The sequence below is a fragment of the Epinephelus lanceolatus genome, chromosome 11 (assembly GCF_041903045.1).
Source record: "Epinephelus lanceolatus isolate andai-2023 chromosome 11, ASM4190304v1, whole genome shotgun sequence".
NCBI lineage: Eukaryota > Metazoa > Chordata > Actinopteri > Perciformes > Serranidae > Epinephelus > Epinephelus lanceolatus.
The window spans coordinates 31,740,548-31,756,543 of NC_135744.1; the positions used below are offsets into that span (position 1 = coordinate 31,740,548).

The 15,996-nt window shown below is 43.6% G+C and overlaps 1 protein-coding gene across 1 annotated transcript in view; it reads right to left on the bottom strand.

Moving 5' to 3' along the window:
* caln2 (calneuron 2) overlaps positions 1-1,255 on the bottom strand; it is a 44,137-nt gene extending 42,882 nt beyond the window's left edge. The window contains exon 1 of the mRNA XM_033634127.2: positions 370-1,255. The gene's annotated coding sequence lies outside the window, so the exon portion shown is untranslated. The remainder of the gene's footprint in view (positions 1-369) is intronic.
* Positions 1,256-15,996: the final 14,741 nt, after the last annotated feature.

The following is a 15,996-nucleotide window of genomic DNA, read 5'->3' on the forward strand; positions in this document are numbered from 1 at the left end:
TAATCACACCGATCAAACCCACACAGCGCGCACAGACGCGCGCGACGCACGCAAACAGCTGGAAAGAGATTTTCAGGAGCAGCTGAAATAGTCGGAATTGCAAATAGACACAGACATCGTTACGTTGTCAGCCATAAAAACAACACAGCTCATCTCTACTGTCAACATATACACAGAGGTCTGTTTACACACGCTCGCGCACATGCACGCCCCGCACAGCCCTGATTACAACAGGTGCAGTCGCCTGCGCGGCTCTGCAGCCATCAGCGGCACCGACGCATGGGCGGGCGGTCGCGGTAATCACCTTTATCACCTTTAACACACCAACCCAGAGGTGGCACACTAATTAGCCGTCGGGGTATAGCCTACCTGCCTGTGAAACGACTGGTCCCCCGGTGTGAGATTCCCCCCGCTCGGTTACAACACCGTTGGCGGAGATGCTGAGGGTCTTTTGAATTGCCAAGATGTGTTTAGTCTGTTTGCATCCGTCCTGTGCTCTTGAGGAGTCCGTCCGACAGCCAAAGATGGACTCATTCAGTCTGTGTGTGGGACCTGCCTCGGGGATTCACCAGTGTGTCATGAGCTCCACACTTTTTAGATAGTTATTCAAAAAAATCAACTGGTTAGGTGAGGAGGAGGAAGAGGAGGAGGAGGAGGATGATGGTGGTGGTGGTGCTGGGAGATTTTGTCCGCTGTAGCTGAAGCCCAGACCCACATGAATGGCCTCCCATCCGTTTTCTACATCTCACTTCTCATCGCCATATCTTGAAAATTTGGGATGAAGCAGTTGGTAGGTAGAGTGCCAAATCTTCGTCCTATCAGCTCGCCCAGACGGACGCCACCCAGCCGCCCACGGGTCTGGGTCTAACAACCGAAGCTGCTGCTGCTGCTGCTGCTGTTGCCGTTCGCCTCTTATAAAAAATAATAAATCACGATTAAAATTCAATCTACTCTGTCGAGTCAACACCGGAGGATGCCCGGTGAAAGCTTTGAGCGCTGATCGGTGAAACAGCGGAGGGATGGAAAGGGATCTCCCGACGCTCCCGGTGCATTTATCTCGGCTACTCCCGGTGACAGGGTTAACCCATTTATCGGTCCAGTCCGGTAAGGGAGGGGCCACATGGGGGCCACGGCAGCAGAGGTGCGACTGTGTATAGGTGAGCCGGGAAGGAATATGCGACGCCGTGGCGCTCAGTGGGAGCAACCCTACTCGCAGGTGTGTGTGTGTGTGTGTGTGTGTGTGTGTGTGTGTGTGTGTGTGTGAGTGAGTGAGTGAGAGAGAGAGAGAGAGAGAGAGAGAGAGAGAGCGAGAAGGGGGGGGGGGGGGGGGTCCGAGCAATTAAGGTTTCAATGGATCAATGAAGCTACAACATTTCCCCTGGGGAAATGTGTGTGTTTGTGTGTGTGTGTGTGTGTGTGTGTTTTCATTTAGCCACTCTTCACAGCTTTAAGAGTCATTGATGACCAATTATGGTGCTTAGGAAATGACATCAGCCGCAGTACTTATATGATGCAGTGTGTGTCTAATCCCCCCCTCACCTTTCCTCCCCACCACCCATCCCAAATCTTCATCTCCTTCTTCTTCCCTCCACCCAAACCTGCTTTTCGCCGCTGTTAATAGACGTCCTCTCCAATCCTGTTATCTCCTGATCGGGCTGCCTGCGTTTTTCGCTCCCTGCCTCTAGTTAGAATACCCCGCCACTATCCCATTTACACCCCCCGTACTAATTATGTAATAGCCTTTGTGACGCCTCTGTTTTCCCCCAGCCAGTGGGACCGCAGCAGCTCAATTGCAGTCTCAGCCTTGAGGTTGAAAACTGTGTCTCCCGCGCTGCTGCCCTGTTATAATTAAAAGTGGTTACACCAACTTATTTAACCATGCCAATCGATCTTCCTCCTGCTGATCGCAATGGGTTAATGCATTTAGTGTGCGCCTCGGGGGGTTAACAGTGTGATGGGCCACTCAGACTGCTGTTTTCTCTGTGGGTTGAGGCATTACTGAAAAGTAAAGATAACACAAGACTGATGGATGTTTCACCCTGGCGCTCTAACTGCAGTGGGCATATCTAACGAGCCTAACAAAGGTTTTTGAATATTTTCTCGGGGAAATTAGGCCAATCTTAAACACACATTCATCCAAATTAACCCCTTAATTCTCCTGGAAACCACGTGGAAGAGGTTTAAGTTGTCTGAACACGTGCTCATCTGTGGTGCTGATTTTTTTTTTTTTTTTTTGGCGCTGTCCACGGTGCTGAAGGGCTTCCTCCAGCAGAGGCAGGACAGATGAAGGTGAAGTGATGCGCCTCATGTCAGCGTTTACAGACAACCTAAACTGCATGAGTGCGATTTATGCGAGTTGAAATTAGATCTGAGTTTGTTCAAAGGCACCAGGATATTATATTGAGAGGCGGTTAGAGGCTATTTCCTTTTCATACATCACCCCTAATTCTATAACAAACCCATAAACGTCATTTGATAGATACAATGTCACTTAGGATTGATGAGCCTTGTTATCATAACAATATTATAATACACTGGCCCCAAAAATATCACTTTACGACTACTCTCTGTCTTTTCAAATAACCAAAATTTCCTGTCTATTTGTGCACTGAGCATTTACAGCAGGGTGACAAATTAAAGGAAAAACCATCATAAGGTGTGTTAGTCTTTTACCCTCCAGTAACGGATATTAAATCACACGCAGCGACAAAAAAGGTCAAGGATGACACAATTAAGCCCGAGACTTATGTTCATTATGGTCCTTTGTGTAAAGACATTACGGCAGGACTAATGTGGCATTATACTAAAAACAAACCAAGACAATAAATGTCACAATCAATAAAATAACACTAAAAGCTCAAGATCCAGCTCAATGAGTAATATGTTATATATCCTCAAGCGTGTGTTTATCCTTTTAACCGAGACTTTTAACTTCTAATGTCTAAGAAATGAACCCAGGCGCTAGATCTTTGCTTAAATGTGCATGCTTATTCTTTATTTTTTATACAGTAGATTTAGAAACTCATGCATCTTAACTGGGTGCTTTCTGTACTTGGTCAAGAAATAATCCAACTTGAAGGAGGTCATAACATCAATTAATTAAAAGCATCCACAAGCACCAGTGCTCCTGTCACAGATTCAAGTCTCTTAAAGCTGGGGTAGGCAGTTTCATTTTGGCTTCACTGGGCAAAAATCCCATAATGATCTTTGTGCATATTGTAATTCAAGTAGACTGAGAGAGCACTAGACTTCTTCACCCCCTCTTGGCTCTGTTTCAGGCTTTAAAAAACTAGGCCGTGACAGGAAACTTTAGTCAATCACAGGTCATTTCAGAGAGAGGGCGTTTCTGTTACAAATGCAGATTCCTGTGCACGTCCCTTTGGGGAAGGCCTGATTCAATGGTGGAGGATCCTGCAGAGAAAGCTGCTATTACAGCATTGGCAACAGCTGCCTACACTGCAAAGCAACCCAAAATAAAGGCAGTCAACAATAAATGAAATAAAACACATGACAGCGTCGGGAAAGCATGTCAAGGATGGAGAAAGACTGTTGCTAATAGTTTAGCTTTCTGCTAACTGTAGCCAAAGCCTCATGGCTGCAGCCTCAAGTTCACCTTTATGTAGCCAACATCAGCGAGCGCCTCCTCCACCACTACAGAGACAGCCTCACCAGGAGGAGAGCAGGCAGCAGCATCAGAGACGGACCCCCTGTCAGAAGCCAGCCAGCGCAAACCAGGCAGCTGCAACTCCCTGCCCGATCAGCAATCTTCATTTTTTTTGCTGGCATTACACACTTTAGACCCATTACTGCCACTGACCACCAGCACTAGAGGCTTTGCACTGGCCGAATTTAAGCCACTACAGCCGCTGCAGAAGGTCAGTCTCCAGAGCTGCTGCCTGCTCTTCTACTGATGAAGCGGTGCGAGGCAGAGGGACCATGGAGCGACTCACTTGCTAATTCTTGTCTCACTTTTGGGCAGGGCAAAAACAAGCTGAGTCAATGACGTGCGTGCAACTCTACCATGAAATATGATTAAATAAATCAATGCATAGGAAACACTGGGTTACTGCATACGTCCGTGGTCGACTGGTGGGGAGGGCTTAGGACACAGAGGGGAGAGAAGTGAGCTGCAGGAGGAGGGTGTATTTTCAAATGTTGCTTTTATTTATTTTCTGTGTACCCCAGTTTTAACTCTACTAGAGGAATGGACACCATACTTCCAAAAGATATTCCCTCATTTTGTGTGTTCTAATAATGATGATGGAAAAGGCTGACTAACCTGTCGCTCTCAATCTGTCACAGGTGGTTATATGGGTAGAGATCTGGTGACTGTGAAGGCCATAGTTTATTATTCACATCATTTTCACCCTCATCAAACCATTCAGTGAGTCTTGTCACATTTCCCCTTCAATTTGTCGCCCACCGGTAGATTTAAAGGGTAGACTTTGACTTTTTAAACCAGTTTCAGCAGTGAAATATCAAAAGGTGAATACTGGAATGTAGCAATTGAAATCTATAACGTTCAATCTACTACTGGGTCCCATCCAGGTCCTTGTTCTCTAATTGTCGCCATATTACTGGAGTCCATCTGCCATCCTAATGGGACACAGCTGTGTGGCTGATATCTGGCCAGGTGATAATTTAAATCTCATGGCGAGTTGAGCACAATTTTCTCAGGTGTTAAGAAATCCAATCTAGTGCTTTTTTTTGTAGGCGGAGGGCGAGTTGGTCTTAAACTGTTCATTATGCTGCAAAGATGGTGCATTTGCAAATCATTCACGAGAAAAAAAATCACTCTGTCACATAATGACAAAATGTCAGGAGCTCCTCTTTGTGCTGTCCATCAATACAAACCTCTCCACCGAGTCAAAGAACTTGACTTATTTTCAGCCGTGTTGCAGCTCCCCGTTGACTGACTGACTAATACACTTCTCCCTAAGTATAACATGGATTTTACATTCACAGCTGGATCCTGCTAAGGGACCTGATCGAATTGACAATTGGCAAAACCTCAGGCTTCACAAATATAAAGAAAGGAGTCATGAGAGGAAAACCATCAAATAGAGCCACAGGGACGCGCTAACATGGCCTCTGACCTCACAGCAAATCAATACAGGGAGTCACGTCGGCAATCAAAAGTGGCTGCCCTATTTCTTCCAGTAATGTTTGCTCTGTCAGACCATTTATTGCTCACTAATAGAGATATGCTTTTATCCTGCCTCCTGAGCTTTAATCACTACATAAATGCGACCATGACTAAAACATAGCCTGAAGCGACAGACTTAACACTCTGGATTTTTCTAAATTAGATTGTTGACAGTGGAGAGTGCCAAAAAATATAAGGGAGCAACATGCAGTAAGAGGTCTTAGGGCTGCATTTGAATCTTGGATTATTTGTGATGATCCCATGACTCAAATCAAGTCCAATTTACTCAGTAAACAAGTAAAATAACAGTTTTAAATGGTCCATCTTTAAAAAGAGAAAAAAGGGAAACGTTTTAAAAAAGAGGAACGGGTCAGAGTGAATTTATAGACTGAATGAGTCTCTGTTGAGGTCACACTACAGCAGCCTTCTGAACAAGAAAATTAGCATTTCAAAGTTCAGGTTCAGAAATGGCAATTTATTTTCCCCACGACACTGAAAGGTGATGATAATGTGTTGCTTTAATAGCCTCTTTCGGAGTGGTGTATTTATGAAAATGAAAGGATTATCTTGCAGGGCGGCAAAGTTTGTGTGAGTCTTATGAAGATAAAAGTCAAACTGGAGATAATGGAGAATGAACTGTACCTTTATGTCTTTATACCGCAGTGTAAAGCTGTAGAAGACACGGTCCTCTTCTGTACATACTCGTGTGGTACTTCAAATACTCCTCATATGAATTCTGTCTAATTTGTAAAGTTGCAACTGGCAAAGGAGCGGTGCCTTGATCTTGTATCCTGCTCCCTCATGAAGTGGGAACCTGGCAGCCACGGGAACATGAGAGAGCACATTATGGTTTCAGATCACAACCCTGCTGTATAATACATTCAACATCTCTCCAAATCCAACCTCATTTTCATTAGCATTTAAATATTGTCATCATCCATTCCACTCCACATCCCCGCCATGCTTATTCAAAGTCCTGCAGCAACGATGACCTTCCATGGGGAAATAACAGGTTCCTGTCAGCCAGGATTTTGCGGCGTAGGCATCATCAAAAATTCAATTTGAAACCCCTAAAAGGAGGTTAATTCACATTCACCTATGTACCCAGGATTGTGAACAAGAGATACTAAAACAATCAGCAGATAAGTGTGATATTGGGTGTTTGTGTGCGTACATGAATAATTAAATATTTGGCGAATGAATTAAAGACAGAGATCAAGTGAAATCTGTGGTAAACAGGTGAAGCTGGAATTGGACCTGAAGTCAATGCATCATTTAATCGCAACATTACAGCTCAAAGGTCATCCAGCCCAACAATATGCAAGGCCATCATGCATGCTTATAAAAAATCTCTGTCTCAAACCGTTCCTCACATACAAACAAAAATGAATACATGACCAGTAAAAGTCTGTAAAGTCTAAAAGTCAAGCACTGTTTTAATGTATACCAATGAAAAGTAATGCCCCAGAAATGGTATACTAACCAACATAATCATGAGCCAGTAATTCTTATACCCTGTAAGAATGCGAACATGTGACCAATGTGCTGACCCGGATAAAGGGGGAATTAATATAAAGAGCAAAAGTCTGCATAACAAGTTGAAGTGGTGAATGGGTCAAACCAACACAGGACTTTCCCACAGAAGACCGGTGTCCGTGTTGTGTCCCGTCACAACGCCACTCGTGGGGCACTTATTCATTAGATATCATACAAACTGCTGTATGTGAATTTTCGAGGATACTTTGCCTGTAAAATACCTTCAAGAGCTGAGGGTAAAACTTAAAGTTGCAACACCACATAAATAATGCAACACTGACTTGATTAAACATGCAGACCTGTGCAGAAAAGACTGTGTGAAGACACAGAAACATTAAACAAGATAATGAGACGTCATAAAAATGACTGACATTGTGTAGGTTGTGGGGGCTGAGTGGAAAATTAAAATCTATTTTTCTCACATCATTTTGCCCAGAGCACTAAGGCTTAAGCCAGAGGCATCCTGTCCATGGTTGGGTAGTTATGTGTAAAGGCACTACATATTCCAAAAATACCCATAAATGTCCGGTAACTGCTACATTACTGAAAGACTTATGAGTTGTGTTGGCTGTGAGACTTTTTTTGGCACACCAAAGCAAGAACAAGATAGTCAAAGGTAAATGTTTAACAGATATTTCAGGAAATAAAATTAATGTTGAATGTTTTATCTGTGTGACAAGTAACTAAATGTGATCACAATACATCACTGAGCAGGATTACATTACTGGATATCCAATATAAGTACCTGCTTTATAAGACTGTGCAGCGTTTAAAGGAAGTAACCTTATTCTGTCAGTCAGTGTGTCCCCATTCCATATCATGTACAAATAGAGTAGCATACTCTATGTAGTAAATTGAGATATTTTGGCAGAACCATCACACCACCATCCACCATTTTCCCATCCCTTTTTTCCCCCAGCTGTGAGTAGCTCCTTCTTTGCAGACTGAATTATGGGGAAATGGTGTCCATCAGCACCACACTCAAAAATGGAGCAATTTTAGATTGCATGGTTGCATTAGTGAGCATATTTGATCTAAGCATTTCCCCCACTAGGAATATGCTGTGTTTGCATAATGAAAACACTGTCTGATTTAGTATATAGTATGCAACTAGGGCACAGAGAGTGCTTTTGAAAAAGTCAATGAAGCTTCAGGTGCTCACTGTTTGTAAGCCGTCAGCTAAATAACTACAGTGAAGTGTGTTTGACAGGCTGTAATGACATTAGCCACGGTAACTTTAACATAGTTTGGTGCCCTTGCTGTCCGCAGACCATAAAATTAGGAATTACCGCCAGCTCCAGAGTAGTAACAGGCAAAGCGAGAGGTTGGTAGAACTGCTAACGAGTTAGCAGTGCACTGCGACTACCCCGATGATGACCTGCAAGTACCTGCTGGAGACATGATGGATGTTTCCTGAAAATGTAACAGTGCTTCCATTTGGAGATTACTGGGTGACTCATCATCTCCCTGAAATAGATAGATACACTCAGGAATACACACACACACTACACAATATGTCACAACATATCATCCTGCTACTTGTCAGTCAGTGTCATTCACTGTGGACATGACTGATCCACAGATCCCCCCCTTGTGCTCTTTGCAGATTTCATTTCCTCATTTAATTATCCAGTAATGTTTTGGTAAATTAAAAGCTCAGTTTATCCCAGAGTCTCCCCCAGCATTCAGTAGAAGCTGCTAAACCCTGAAACAATTACATTTTTAATGAGGTTTCAGGGGAAGTTTTAGTGCAACATGATGGCCTAAATGCTATTTTAAAAGCTTTTTTCCACCTGAGGGAAAAAAATATGAGGTGATAGAAATCTTATCGTTTTTGGCATGAAAATGCTCAAATGTAAAGCATAAAATATCAGTCTCAGGAACCTTCAATGCAAAATATATCAAGAATCAGCCTTCAAAAAAACCCGTATCCGTGGAACCCTGGCAAACATACACACACCCACACACACACAGCATGAATAAATCTCACACCTTGGTAGGTTTAAGCTGTTCTAGTCTGTTTTCTCTTCTGAGCCAGGCAGCTGCCAGTCCATCATCCCTCCAGACACATGAATTCAGCTGGTGCAGCAGCATTCCTCTTATCCTGTCTGGTTCCAAATGGTTTGGGTTTGGATCAGCCTGAATATATATCCAAAAAGCACACATACAAACACAGAGTACGTGGACAGAGTCAACAAGCTGATAAAAAACATTTCAGTGAACACATTCTGTGTGAGTATTGTTGAATCTCTTTGGATCTTTGTGTATAACTGTATGAAAAGCGTCAGTAAAGTTGCGCATCCAACTCGATTTAATCCAGACTGTAGAAAGGTAAATACAAAAAACGCAGGAGGAGATGAGCAACAAACATAAAAACAGAAAGAGTTGCTGAATCAATGAGATGAGATAACAGTGAGAGTGCAGCACAGTAACAACATGTCTCTGTCTGAGCAGCAGTATGAGCACGTGTATGAGATGGGTTCCTTTAAAGACTGTTACTGGACTGACTGGATTTACTTATCACCTACACACACACACACACACACACACACCCCCAACACACAGTCATGTTTCCATCACCTCAGGAACTTACATTGACTTACATTAATTTCCTGAAGACTTACCCTAACCCCAACCCCTTACCTTATACTAAACGTAACTCAAGTCTTCACCCTAAAATGTAATGATTTACGTTGTGGGGGCTTGCATTTTGTCCCTGAAAAGAAGGCAAGTCCCCACAATGTCAGTAATACATGCAGTCACACACACACACACACACACACACACACTACCGCATGCTGGTAACAGACCTAAATGAGGTTTAATTAAAACATGATTACATTACTTTTAATTCACGATATGGTAATGTCGCTGGCATCACTGCTGCTCTCTGAAAAAGTCTGAGGGACAAAAATTAACGGGATTATGAGTTCATCTGAGCTAAAACTTCATGATTTATAAAGTAAACAAACAATTCTGAGTACATAACGGCAAATGAGTTGATTCTGACACTAAAAACATACATTAAACTCTACTCAAGAGTCAGTAAAATCCTATATTTTCCCATATTCATGTTAATTACTGAAAGGCTTTTTTTAATTAATTATGAGCAGCAACTCAACTATGTTGCACAAAAATATTGTATTAAATTTGCAAATAGATTAACTGCACAATTGCTTTATATTAGTATATAATATTATCTTTTATTATCTTGCAGGTTTGTTGCTACGATCAATTTCAAACTTTTGAATTGTATTTTTTGACAGGAATACTGTCTCACAACTGGAGCTACAGGTTAAACAGAATTGATAAAGCAGCTCTGTGCCCGAGGCATCTTGTTTCAGCAGATACATATCTCAGGTAATACTGCACGGACAAGATTTTACTTTATCTCAGACTTTCACATCTGTCCTCTGTAGCTTAGAGTAGATCCTTTGGGTTGAATTTAAATGTGCAATATACTTTTGTCTTCATAGCCAGCATATAGCAGCATGTTAAAACAGTCTGGAGATTATTGCAAGTGAAGACCATTCCCTGCAGCTAATAATTCTCTTGTCAATAATGCATGAAGTCATATAAATCACAATACGTCTGTTTATCTGGCCTCCCCAAGGTCGCTCCTCTTCCTCTGCTTCCTCTTCTCATCTATTTCTCATCCTGCAGCCCTCATTTCTCCCCCACAATGGCTATCTGAACATTATTCCTCATCATCCTTTCAATCCGGCTCTTCATGCTGTCTCCTAACTCTTACTCAGCCGTGTAAATAAGTAATGACCGTCTTGGCATGATTCTAAGTTAGTTTGTTTTCTCCGAGACAAACTCAGGCTGCAAAAATCAAACATTTCTGCTCCGCCGAAGGGCACATCTGTGCATGTGTGCACACTGCACGCCCATGGATGCACGCACATGCGCGCGATCACACCCAAACAGGGACACACACACACGCACATATGCGACAGTGCAGCTACACCCCCGAATCCCTGCTGAGCCATCACAAGTCACGGCTCTCTAAATTAAATAACATCAAATTAGATTAAAGTAAATGAAACATCACTGAGGAGCAGGGGGACAAGAGGATGGAAGGGTTGTGCAGGGACAGTGAGGGGAAGGAGAGCGGCAGAGAGGTGGGAAAGAGAGAGGCAGCAAAAGAGTTTATGTAGATTTAAGGTGAAGGAGAGGTTGTGGAGAGAAAGAGGTGAGGAAGAAGAGAGGAAAGGGGAAGGTGAAGTTGAGGAGAAAGAGTGAATGATGGAGGAGCGAGGAGAGGGGAAGAGCAGAGAGGTTACAGTAAACAGACATTTGATGAGGAGCCAGGAGGACGTGTGTGTGTGTGTGTGTGTGTTGGTGTGTGTGTGTGTGTGTGTGTGTGTGTGTCTAAATCTAAATCTGTATAACATAACATCTCTCTTTGTAAACCAAATCTGAATAGAAAAAATGTGATGGAAATACATGTCGTTTCATGTGTGGCCAGCTTGTCAGACTCAAGCAACAGGAATATGCAACTCAGCTGCCATGGGAATTGCCATGGCAACATATTAGCTTTCTGAGTCATATGTTGATAATTGGACCAAACTCGCAGCTGAAACCAGAGCTAATTTCTATGACAACGCTGTCAAACGTTTTGCAGTAAATGCACCAGTCAGACAACCGTTTAAAGAGTGCAGTGCAACAACAAAAGGCTGTTTTGTTCCATTCAAGTTCTGGTGAAGGGCCATAACCACACTGTGGAGTGTCGCTATTGGAAAGCAGAGAATATTTTGCAACTACAATAATACCCTACACTTTTTTTGTGAGTAATGCTCTTCCTCTCTGGCAGCGAAGTGCCCTATAAAGTCCCCACTGCAGCAGGTGAATAAGAGCACCGTGTTTCCTCAGGTATTAATATCACCCCTGGGAGGGAGCACTAAACTGGTGACGGAGGCAGGCGACCGTGCAGGGGATCTTTATTCGGTGGTGGGCAGTAAATCAGCTCCTGCTAAAGGCACAAGGATGCAGAAACCAGAGAGAGTGATGGAGTGCCACCTGCCCCATCACCTCCCACCCCCATCGGCTGCAGACTGTTCCACTCACCCCAATCCGTCGACCTTTCCTCCCCCTTAATTTACCTGTTTCCCTCCACTTTCCTGCCTTCCAGCCTTTTGTCTTTCACATGCATGCCCCCTCTGCAAGTCTCCTCGCCCTCCTCACCTTATTCCAGTGCTCCTGCCTTAGATTTAATTTAACTCCCTTACTCCACCTTTCCCTCCACCAACCCAATTTTCTCAGCTCATCGTCTACAGTTGCCTTTTCTCATCATCCATGTCTCCCTCGATTCCTCCCCTACACTGTCTTCTCACCTCCTGCTGGCACAATCCCCAGAGACGCGGAAAAGGAGGTCAGCTTTGTCACAACACAGGTTCACATCTCATTGCCACAGCATTGGGGCTGCCAGGACGCGGGATTGATGGTTTGGGGGTTTTCCACTAGCCCAGAGAGTAGCTGCACAGAGCAAAAATCATCTACTGAGAGATGAATACAAAGGGAGCCAAAGATAGCTAGAAAGTGGAGAAGGAGAAAAATCAAATACACTCTATGGGAGATTAGTTTAGAGGGAGATTAGAGGACCAGGTGGGAACCACCGGATCTGTTTTTGAAAGGGTAAACCTGTCAATGGGTAAACCCCTGAGTTCTCGCTCTTAATGCAAAGTCAATAAACTCAGTGTAAAATAAATTAGGTAATTAAAGGAAAACTTCACCGACACAATGATCATTTGTATATCAATTAGTCATGCTGTGTTACCTTGAATTTGTGAAGCAAACCTTCCTGTATGCCTCCAGAGAAAACAGTGGACATATTGATTTATTGATTGATTGGGAACCACGTTTAACAACAACAAAACTATATCTAGACATCGGTTTACAAACTCTCACACAACTCATCCATATAATCCAAGTGTCATTTATCCAGTCGTGCACTCGGTAGGCTACTTCCCAAGCACATGCATTTTTGCAAATACCTTACTATTAAAATCTGAACTAACGGTGAGCCTTATCTATGCTTTCTTCACACAAATTCCAACACTAAGGTATTTTATGGAAATTGCATGTGTTTGGGAAGGACTGAACAAACAACTGATAAATGAGACTTGGATTATGCTGCATGAGTTGTGTGAGAATTTGTAATGGATGTTTTGATATAGGTTTGCTGTTGTTAAACATGGTCCCAAGTCATTCAGTAAATCAATATGTCCACCATTTTCCATGGTGGCAAAGTAACACATTGTGATTAATTGATATACAAATGGTCATTTTGTGGGTAGTCTTCCTTCAATAGTTAATCTTCCTTCCTTTAATTTGTACCTTTCTATAAAATCTTGAAGCAGCATCAGCAGTTTGTTTGCCAACTCGAGTGTTGTAGAACAAACTCTTAATACAATACTGAGTTATTATGGTGCACATGTTATCAAACAGTTGCCGATTAACACATGCAGCAGTAGCATTAACTTGGAATCGTGTTTCTGTCCACAGCAGCCCAGCAAACTTGTGATTGGCTCCAGAGAAAATACTTTTTCTTGGGCCGTCGCTTCATCCCACAAATGCACGCTCACATGCGCACACATGTAGGAACACATATTGGGCTGAGATTGTCTGGGACTAAGCCCCAGCACAGAGGCTCTACTAGGGTGGCTCACCCAACTTGGGCTGGTGGCCAGCAGCCGTGAATCTAACCTGTGCAACAACAGCAACAGAATGTTTGGGAGTTTGTTTGGGTGTCGGGGGCAATCCAGAATCAGACCTCCCCTCTGTTTGGGCTGGCTGAATTCAAGGTGCTACAGCCGCAGTCTATCTCGGGATCTTGTTCATGAGTGAGGGTAGGATGGAGCGGGAGATTGACAGGCAGATTGGGGTGGCATCAGCAGTGATGCAGGCGCTTAACCGGTCCATTGTGGTGAAGAGGAAGCTTAGCCAGAAAGCGAAGTTCTCAATTTACTGGTCGATCTACGTTCCAACCCTCACATATGGTCACGGGCTCTGGGTAGTGACCGAAAGAACGAGATCGCGAGTACAAGCGGCCGAAATGAGTTTCCTCCGCAGGGTGGCTGGGCTCAGCCTTAGAGATAGGGTGAGGAGCTCGGACATCCGAGAGGGACTCGGAGTAGAGCCGCTGCTCCTACACATCGAGAGGAGCCAGTTGAGGTGGTTCGGGCATCTGGTAAGGATGCCTTCCGGACGCCTCCCTTGGGAGGTGTTTCAGGCATGTCCAACCGGAAGGAAACCTCGGGGTCGCCCCAGGATGCGCTGGAGGGCTTACATCGCCCGGCTGGCCTTGGAACGTCTCGGGGTTCCCTTGGAAGAGCTGACGGAAGTGGCTGGGGAGAGGACTGTCTGGGCTTCTTTGCTGAGTCTGCTGCCCCCGCGACCCGGACCCGGATAAGCAGAGAATGACAACTACAAGTACAGTCTGTAAGCTCCCAGCAAAATACACCACTGCCCAATGGCGTGTATCAAAACAGCAGCCCCTGTTACTGGACTGAAAGGTGTCCCTTCCATTCTGCAAACCAGCCTTTGATCAGCACCATGGACAGCAGCCGAAGTACCAAATTTGATCTAACAGCCTGCCCTGGACTCGAACTATCATGGCCTGATTGCCTTCCTACATGGGCTCCTGACAGCTCCTGGGCCCCACTGTGCGGCACCTGTTGTATCTATATTTATTATGTTGTCTGTCCACCTGTCCAATATTCAATCTTTCACTCACTCGCTTTATGATGTAAAATTGACGTGTTTCCTTGACTGACAGTGATCTCAGGTTAATACACTATACTGTGGTCCTTTTAGCAGTCATGACTTGTTACACAGCCTATGCTGTGTCTTAACATGTTTCCTGTTTCAGATTTTGCTTCATGTTTACTGACAAACAATGTCTCTTTGAACTGCACTGAATTGAAAGAGACAGAGATAATGAACAGGATGCAGTAAGTGTGTGATTCATTAATACTAATGAGTAAAGCGTCGACAAACAGCATCAAGCAGGTGTGAGCTCTCTCTCTCTCACACACACACACACACACACACACACACACACACACACACACACACAGCAGGGCTAGGCCAGGGACAAAAAAACAAGGTAGAATGATGATATTTGCCCTTGTTTGAACTACAACAGCGGGCAAAGGTCTCCATCTGTTGCCAGTTTAATGCCCCATAATAAACTCCCCACTCTATCTGTCAATAATGCCTTCATAACACTGCTTTTATTGCTCTCTATCCTACCAAAACAGACGCTTCTCAAAATCTCAGTGTCTCGTCTCAGCTACAATAATGTCTGACTAGGAAGTCTGAATATGATGGATGTTTGTTCGGCAGTGTTCACAGTGAAATCAAGTAAAAAAACAAATACTTTCTGCGCACGTCTGCGTTGACATTGAACTTAGCCACCACCTGCATGTCACCATCTGTCAACAGCTTGTGGGGAAGAAACAAACATACATGTACTATTACATGCAATCAAATACACACGAAATAACAAATCTAAACATCTTGCGTTGTAAGTTTTAGTGATAATTTCACAATTTTCAACCAGCTTTGTGTCATAACAATGTGGGTAGTATGTGTAAATGAACTGTGGTAAACTTGCCTACATCTTATAAACACAAATCTGCTGGATGACAATGGGGCTGTTGCTCAAACTACAGATTTTATGTCCACACTTCAAACAAGGAAATTTTACAGGCTGCTTTCTGAATCACATACTTATTCTTTTTACTTTAAATAGGAACTGCAGCTGCCCGTAAAAAGCATGTACTGTTGCATACCGTATGCACACAGTCAGGACATACTACTTTTTCATAACATGACGCCCTGAACTTTGACCTTCTTACTTTTATATCCGTTTAACTTTAAAGTTATAACTGCATGTAGATTCTAACATTATCATTGTCATTTTTCTTAGTTATGTCCTACTGTTGTTGGTAATTTTATGATTGTTTCATCACTTAATCAATTAATATTCCTCACTATTTGACTGCTCATCAGATGCTTGAATGGGCTGTTATCCATCATTACAACTTCATCCGTCATGCCGTCATCTGTTTGCAGCTCAGTGGATGTGACGTAGCTTTCGCTGTGCAGAGAATTGTGGGTCAGAATAGCCAGAAAAGCATGGCTGAATCCAAATGTCCGCACTTCACCACACTTGCACACTCGCAGACTGTGTGACACTAGGCAGGGTTGATCAAATATGAAATATTCTGGCACTGCATTGCCTATTCCTCATGAGAAAGTCTGTGACCCAGCCGCCATGCTGAAAATAGTGGAGCCGAAACCGCCCA